This window comes from Phasianus colchicus, chromosome 5, assembly GCF_987193195.1.
Source record: "Phasianus colchicus chromosome 5, bPhaCol1.hap1.1, whole genome shotgun sequence".
In the NCBI taxonomy this organism is placed as follows: Eukaryota; Metazoa; Chordata; class Aves; order Galliformes; family Phasianidae; genus Phasianus; species Phasianus colchicus.
Genome location: NC_143440.1, coordinates 5,831,117 through 5,840,303, shown reverse-complemented (window position 1 = coordinate 5,840,303; position 9,187 = coordinate 5,831,117).

Here is a 9,187-nt window from a genome sequence, read left to right as displayed (position 1 = left end):
AGGTTGGTTTAAGTATCCTCTATTCCTCACTTCTTTCTTTTCTACCATTTTCTTCAAAAAGGAGCATGTTAAGAACATAAATTTCTATTCTGTTAAGAGTCTTCTCCTGCAGTTAGCTGGTTAGTAAATAATACTTTGCTTTCAGAAGATAGGAAATGGATTTGTGGTCATTCTAGATGTTTCTTATCAGGTAAACTCTCATATGTATGTGCTGGAGAAATTCTAATCAGTTCTTCAGTAAAGGTATTATGAAAGCTCAGACAGACTGTTCTGTCATTATTTACCAAGAGATCTGTCTCTTCCTAAAAATAAACAAGACTTTTTGAATTAGGATGTAATTTCCTTTTAAACTGAAAAATTGGAGAAAGACATTTTCTCAAGGGGGAACTGCAGTGGTTGGAAAGAATCTCTGCAAGTCATTGAGTCTAACAAAGCTGGTTCCCTACAGTAAGTTACAGGAAAACGTCCAGATGAGTTTTGAATATCTCCAGAGGAGACTCCACCACCTCTCTGGGCAGTCTGTTCCTGGGCACTGTCACCCTCACAGTAAAGAAGTTCTTCCTTGTGTTCAAATGGAACGTCATTTATTCCAGTTTGTGTCCCCTGCTCCTTGTTCTGTCATTGGGCTCCACAGACAAGAGCCTGGCCCCATCTGCTTGACTCCCACCCTTTTGGTATTTATAAGCATTGATAAATACATGCCATAATTATTATAAACGTGGTTAACAAAAATAGTAGTTTCAGCTTAGTATTTTTCATGCTAAATCAGGTTCAAAACTAGAAGAATAAAAGTTTTTTTGTAAGAAACATAAACATCCATGTTGATTTCATAAGTGAAACTGATTCTGTTTTTGAAGAGCGGAAGAAATTTAAATAATTCATCTGAAAGCAAAGTTCACTTCTGTTTTTATATTCTCAGAAGTGAATCATCAGATTAAACTAGCATGCCACAGTTTAGTGGTAAACCTCTAACACTACCAAATATGTAGATTTTGCTTTAATGTCACAGGCAACAGAATGTAATCAACTAACAAACAAAACAAGCAAACAGAAAATTCACATCCAAATAAACCAGAAAGAGGAGTTTATAGACACTCTACAGAACTGTTAGCTGTGCTATGCTTTTCAAAAGCTGGAATTTGTCCTACAGACATCTCAGAAGTTGCACATCTGTCCAAGAAGAATCATTGCACTTTATTTCTACTGTACATGTTTATCTTATATCTTATTCTTCATTACTGTTATGTACTATGCAAAATACATAAAGAAAAAAAGCAGTAATCAAACTATACGTACTGTGAGCAGGGCTTTGTGAAGGCTGCAGTACTGTACAGAAGAAAGCCTTGAACAGATCTATCTCAAATTCAGGGTCATAATACATTTATTTCCTACCCACATTGCTCATGTAATCCACCAACTATTTTAGGAACGCCTAGATTCTTAAAAATACAGAAATTAAAGTGATTTCCTGATCAACCCTTACAGAAAGACACAAGTTTAAACATGAAAGCAACTATGAATGCTTTGGAGAGAAAAAAATAGAATGTAATGTTAATAATCCCTGTAATGTTAATAAGCTAAATAACAGTTTCAAAGTTTAGTATCTTGATGCTTTACGGAGCTCCCATAAAATGGCTCTGAGCCTTCCCTTTCTAATGATTTTGCACACCCACGCAACTTGCTCTGTGGGGATGGAAGATAACAGGATTTAGATCCTTGACACACTGCAATTGATTTAACAATAAATATTGTCCATCCTAGTTTTGGGTTACTATAAGATGAAAGCAAAAATGTATATACTGATCTACTGGTTTTCTTTTAAAAAACATTCATCTGATGCTGAAGGCTAATTCTGTAAAGCTGAAACTTAAATCCCAGCAGAAACAGGTTCCCAGATATTAGAAACAAACAAACAAAAAAATCATAAAAGTATGTATAATGAAATCTTTAGGCATGTGACAAACTTTGTTTTATATATTATATGATTTCAGAACATCTGTCACACACACTCACAAACTTTCCTTAGAAGGAGAAGCAGAAGTTTAGATGATGATAAAGTTATGTTCTTACCACATTAGAAGGTTCCAATTTCTTCCTTCTAGCAAGGTCAGTGATATTATTGCCATTGTAGTTGATGCTCTCCATACAGCCTTTGAAATTTTTTTCTGCTGTTAGAACTTGGCTTCCCAGAAAAAGGCATGCCTCCAAAGGTTATCTTTGAATGTATCAGAAAATGAAAGACAGTTACTGGAGGACAAGGGCTTAGAATTTTTGCTTACTAGAAAAAGAAAGTATCAAACAAGTACTGGAAAAGTAGGAAAAAGTCTATGATGAAGTCATGACTGCAAATATTTTTGGTGGTAAATTGTATCTGTTATTAGGTTTTCCCAAATACAGAGAAAATATGTATCACAGTTACATATAGACTGTAACGAAGAGAAGGTCTCTAAAAGGAATGCAGTTTTAAATGCTTGGCAGAGCAAAATGTCAGTATTGTTAAGAAACAAGAATTTGTTGGCCAAAGAATGTGCTGTCTGTCTGATCTTGGAGAAGAAAAGTCTGCCTTTCTTTACAAACCTGAATGCAGAAAGTTTGAGAAGTAAAGGTGCCCAGTAAAACCTATTTCAATATGTAGACTGAAACAAACATTAAAATAAAAAAAAAAAATCTACTAAATCAAAAGGGAAGAAGGAAAGTGTTGCTTTATGTAGAACATCCATCAGTTTGGTAGAGTGTCAGAAGTGAGAAGTGGTTGGTGGCAAGTAAGGAAAATAATTCTTCTCTATTATGATGCTAAAACTAACTAAAAATTGATGATAAGAAAAGAGAAGCAACTGGCACCTATAGAGAGCTTCCCTGTTATAATATTAGCCTAGAACATGGCTTTGAGAGCACAGGGTTGTCAGCAAAAATGAGTCTGAGGGCAGGAGGGAAAACGTGAAAGAGCAAAAATGTTACAGCATTTACAAAAATACATTGTTGGGGAAAAATAATTCCCTCCTCCCCCTTCACCCCCCTTCCATATTATAGTATGTATATAGTTATCTTAATCAAAAAAGTAACCAAGGAACAAAGGCTATAAAATACAGGTGTTGTGCTGTTTCCTGTTCAATCATCCCTTCCCTAGGGAACAATCTAAATACTAAATACTATTACTAAAATTCTGAAAAATGAAAGTAGTATTTCTGACCCTTATTACTACTTGGGAGAAAAAGGAGATATCATATGAAGGACGTGGAATGGGAAACTCGAAGTTACTGTAGACAAATTGTTGGATAGCAAAAAATACAGTGAGTTGTGGCCAGTTTACCAGGCAAAACGTTTACATATTAAATTGCATGGACAAGACAGTGTTATACTACTTTGCATGCCCAGAATGGGAAAAAGCAGATTTCAATTCAAAACTTAAATATCAATAATAAATGGAGACAATTGTGAATTAATTTCTTTTTTATTTAGTTTAAAAACAAAAACAACAGCACAAAAATGTTTCTAAAAATCTGTTTTTACTCATGACTGGAAAATCCAAATGTGATTTCCATGCATCTCGTGGGCCTGAGATAAAGACAATTTAAAAGGAAAGAAAGAAAAAATAAAGGGGGGGGGGGGGGGATGCTATGATGGTAATGTTTAATATTCGTGTGGGGGGTGAAAGGTGTACTTGAGTTGCCTAAGCACAAGCTTCTACTGCTATTGGTGATACCTGGGGTAGTGTGCCTTAGTAACCTCTGCTTTCTGCTTGAGGAGGTATGCATCTCTATGAATTCTCTGCCATTTCTGCCAACACCATGGGAGTGCTGCAGATATCTAGGGGATATATGTATATAAGCTGCTCATTCAGTTTACGTGTTTGTCTTTTTCTTGGATGAGAAATAGTTGCTGTTTATTATTTCCTTAAATGCAACACAAGCATTTACTCATAATATCCAATCTGAGAACACCGTTCTTGTAACTGCTTATGAAAATCATAGATACAGAAATCAAAAGAAACTGTTTCAATCTGCTTGCATTTAAGGAAATAGGAAGTCTCTTTCCACCCTTGCGCATATTTAAGACTGTTTTCTGACAAACTGCTAGCTAAAGGCTTCAGTCTTTCTTTTTGTGCTTACTCCCTCAATGGAATAGCTGAGCTTTTGTAACTGTCCCTACTTTGAAGTTTTCTAGTGGATCCAGGTTGGTTTAAGTATCCTCTATTCCTCACTTCTTTCTTTTCTACCATTTTCTTCAAAAAGGAGCATGTTAAGAACATAAATTTCTATTCTGTTAAGAGTCTTCTCCTGCAGTTAGCTGGTTAGTAAATAATACTTTGCTTTCAGAAGATAGGAAATGGATTTGTGGTCATTCTAGATGTTTCTTATCAGGTAAACTCTCATATGTATGTGCTGGAGAAATTCTAATCAGTTCTTCAGTAAAGGTATTATGAAAGCTCAGACAGACTGTTCTGTCATTATTTACCAAGAGATCTGTCTCTTCCTAAAAATAAACAAGACTTTTTGAATTAGGATGTAATTTCCTTTTAAACTGAAAAATTGGAGAAAGACATTTTCTCAAGGGGGAACTGCAGTGGTTGGAAAGAATCTCTGCAAGTCATTGAGTCTAACAAAGCTGGTTCCCTACAGTAAGTTACAGGAAAACGTCCAGATGAGTTTTGAATATCTCCAGAGGAGACTCCACCACCTCTCTGGGCAGTCTGTTCCTGGGCACTGTCACCCTCACAGTAAAGAAGTTCTTCCTTGTGTTCAAATGGAACGTCATTTATTCCAGTTTGTGTCCCCTGCTCCTTGTTCTGTCATTGGGCTCCACAGGCAAGAGCCTGGCCCCATCTGCTTGACTCCCACCCTTTTGCTATTTATAAGCATTGATAAATACATGCCATAATTATTATAAACGTGGTTAACAAAAATAGTAGTTTCAGCTTAGTATTTTTCATGCTAAATCAGGTTCAAAACTAGAAGAATAAAAGTTTTTTTGTAAGAAACATAAACATCCATGTTGATTTCATAAGTGAAACTGATTCTGTTTTTGAAGAGCGGAAGAAATTTAAATAATTCATCTGAAAGCAAAGTTCACTTCTGTTTTTATATTCTCAGAAGTGAATCATCAGATTAAACTAGCATGCCACAGTTTAGTGGTAAACCTCTAACATTACCAAATCTACATATGTAGATTTTGCTTTAATGTCACAGGCAACAGAATGTAATCAACTAACAAACAAAACAAGCAAACAGAAAATTCACATCCAAATAAACCAGAAAGAGGAGTTTATAGACACTCTACAGAACTGTTAGCTGTGCTATGCTTTTCAGAAGCTGGAATTTGTCCTACAGACATCTCAGAAGTTGCACATCTGTCCAAGAAGAATCATTGCACTTTATTTCTACTGTACATGTTTATCTTATATCTTATTCTTCATTACTGTTATGTACTATGCAAAATACATAAAGAAAAAAAGCAGTAATCAAACTATACGTACTGTGAGCAGGGCTTTGTGAAGGCTGCAGTACTGTACAGAAGAAAGCCTTGAACAGATCTATCTCAAATTCAGGGTCATAATACATTTATTTCCTACCCACATTGCTCATGTAATCCACCAACTATTTTAGGAACGCCTAGATTCTTAAAAATACAGAAATTAAAGTGATTTCCTGATCAACCCTTACAGAAAGACACAAGTTTAAACATGAAAGCAACTATGAATGCTTTGGAGAGAAAAAAATAGAATGTAATGTTAATAATCCCTGTAATGTTAATAAGCTAAATAACAGTTTCAAAGTTTAGTATCTTGATGCTTTACGGAGCTCCCATAAAATGGCTCTGAGCCTTCCCTTTCTAATGATTTTGCACACCCACGCAACTTGCTCTGTGGGGATGGAAGATAACAGGATTTAGATCCTTGACACACTGCAATTGATTTAACAATAAATATTGTCCATCCTAGTTTTGGGTTACTATAAGATGAAAGCAAAAATGTATATACTGATCTACTGGTTTTCTTTTAAAAAACATTCATCTGATGCTGAAGGCTAATTCTGTAAAGCTGAAACTTAAATCCCAGCAGAAACAGGTTCCCAGATATTAGAAACAAACAAACAAAAAAATCATAAAAGTATGTATAATGAAATCTTTAGGCATGTGACAAACTTTGTTTTATATATTATATGATTTCAGAACATCTGTCACACACACTCACAAACTTTCCTTAGAAGGAGAAGCAGAAGTTTAGATGATGATAAAGTTATGTTCTTACCACATTAGAAGGTTCCAATTTCTTCCTTCTAGCAAGGTCAGTGATATTATTGCCATTGTAGTTGATGCTCTCCATACAGCCTTTGAAATTTTTTTCTGCTGTTAGAACTTGGCTTCCCAGAAAAAGGCATGCCTCCAAAGGTTATCTTTGAATGTATCAGAAAATGAAAGACAGTTACTGGAGGACAAGGGCTTAGAATTTTTGCTTACTAGAAAAAGAAAGTATCAAACAAGTACTGGAAAAGTAGGAAAAAGTCTATGATGAAGTCATGACTGCAAATATTTTTGGTGGTAAATTGTATCTGTTATTAGGTTTTCCCAAATACAGAGAAAATATGTATCACAGTTACATATAGACTGTAACGAAGAGAAGGTCTCTAAAAGGAATGCAGTTTTAAATGCTTGGCAGAGCAAAATGTCAGTATTGTTAAGAAACAAGAATTTGTTGGCCAAAGAATGTGCTGTCTGTCTGATCTTGGAGAAGAAAAGTCTGCCTTTCTTTACAAACCTGAATGCAGAAAGTTTGAGAAGTAAAGGTGCCCAGTAAAACCTATTTCAATATGTAGACTGAAACAAACATTAAAATAAAAAAAAAAAATCTACTAAATCAAAAGGGAAGAAGGAAAGTGTTGCTTTATGTAGAACATCCATCAGTTTGGTAGAGTGTCAGAAGTGAGAAGTGGTTGGTGGCAAGTAAGGAAAATAATTCTTCTCTATTATGATGCTAAAACTAACTAAAAATTGATGATAAGAAAAGAGAAGCAACTGGCACCTATAGAGAGCTTCCCTGTTATAATATTAGCCTAGAACATGGCTTTGAGAGCACAGGGTTGTCAGCAAAAATGAGTCTGAGGGCAGGAGGGAAAACGTGAAAGAGCAAAAATGTTACAGCATTTACAAAAATACATTGTTGGGGAAAAATAATTCCCTCCTCCCCCTTCACCCCCCTTCCATATTATAGTATGTATATAGTTATCTTAATCAAAAAAGTAACCAAGGAACAAAGGCTATAAAAAGAGGTGTTGTGCTGTTTCCTGTTCAATCATCCCTTCCCTAGGGAACAATCTAAATACTAAATACTATTACTAAAATTCTGAAAAATGAAAGTAGTATTTCTGACCCTTATTACTACTTGGGAGAAAAAGGAGATATCATATGAAGGACGTGGAATGGGAAACTCGAAGTTACTGTAGACAAATTGTTGGATAGCAAAAAATACAGTGAGTTGTGGCCAGTTTACCAGGCAAAACGTTTACATATTAAATTGCATGGACAAGACAGTGTTATACTACTTTGCATGCCCAGAATGGGAAAAAGCAGATTTCAATTCAAAACTTAAATATCAATAATAAATGGAGACAATTGTGAATTAATTTCTTTTTTATTTAGTTTAAAAACAAAAACAACAGCACAAAAATGTTTCTAAAAATCTGTTTTTACTCATGACTGGAAAATCCAAATGTGATTTCCATGCATCTCGTGGGCCTGAGATAAAGACAATTTAAAAGGAAAGAAAGAAAAAATAAAGGGGGGGGGGGGGGGGATGCTATGATGGTAATGTTTAATATTCGTGTGGGGGGTGAAAGGTGTACTTGAGTTGCCTAAGCACAAGCTTCTACTGCTATTGGTGATACCTGGGGTAGTGTGCCTTAGTAACCTCTGCTTTCTGCTTGAGGAGGTATGCATCTCTATGAATTCTTTGCCATTTCTGCCAACACCATGGGAGTGCTGCAGATATCTGGGAGATATATGTATATAAGCTGCTCATTCAGTTTACGTGTTTGTCTTTTTCTTGGATGAGAAATAGTTGCTGTTTATTATTTCCTTAAATGCAACACAAGCATTTACTCATAATATCCAATCTGAGAACACCGTTCTTGTAACTGCTTATGAAAATCATAGATACAGAAATCAAAAGAAACTGTTTCAATCTGCTTGCATTTAAGGAAATAGGAAGTCTCTTTCCACCCTTGCGCATATTTAAGACTGTTTTCTGACAAACTGCTAGCTAAAGGCTTCAGTCTTTCTTTTTGTGCTTACTCCCTCAATGGAATAGCTGAGCTTTTGTAACTGTCCCTACTTTGAAGTTTTCTAGTGGATCCAGGTTGGTTTAAGTATCCTCTATTCCTCACTTCTTTCTTTTCTACCATTTTCTTCAAAAAGGAGCATGTTAAGAACATAAATTTCTATTCTGTTAAGAGTCTTCTCCTGCAGTTAGCTGGTTAGTAAATAATACTTTGCTTTCAGAAGATAGGAAATGGATTTGTGGTCATTCTAGATGTTTCTTATCAGGTAAACTCTCATATGTATGTGCTGGAGAAATTCTAATCAGTTCTTCAGTAAAGGTATTATGAAAGCTCAGACAGACTGTTCTGTCATTATTTACCAAGAGATCTGTCTCTTCCTAAAAATAAACAAGACTTTTTGAATTAGGATGTAATTTCCTTTTAAACTGAAAAATTGGAGAAAGACATTTTCTCAAGGGGGAACTGCAGTGGTTGGAAAGAATCTCTGCAAGTCATTGAGTCTAACAAAGCTGGTTCCCTACAGTAAGTTACAGGAAAACGTCCAGATGAGTTTTGAATATCTCCAGAGGAGACTCCACCACCTCTCTGGGCAGTCTGTTCCTGGGCACTGTCACCCTCACAGTAAAGAAGTTCTTCCTTGTGTTCAAATGGAACGTCATTTATTCCAGTTTGTGTCCCCTGCTCCTTGTTCTGTCATTGGGCTCCACAGGCAAGAGCCTGGCCCCATCTGCTTGACTCCCACCCTTTTGCTATTTATAAGCATTGATAAATACATGCCATAATTATTATAAACGTGGTTAACAAAAATAGTAGTTTCAGCTTAGTATTTTTCATGCTAAATCAGGTTCAAAACTAGAAGAATAAAAGTTTTTTTGTAAGAAACATAAACATCCATGTTGATTTCATAAGTGAAA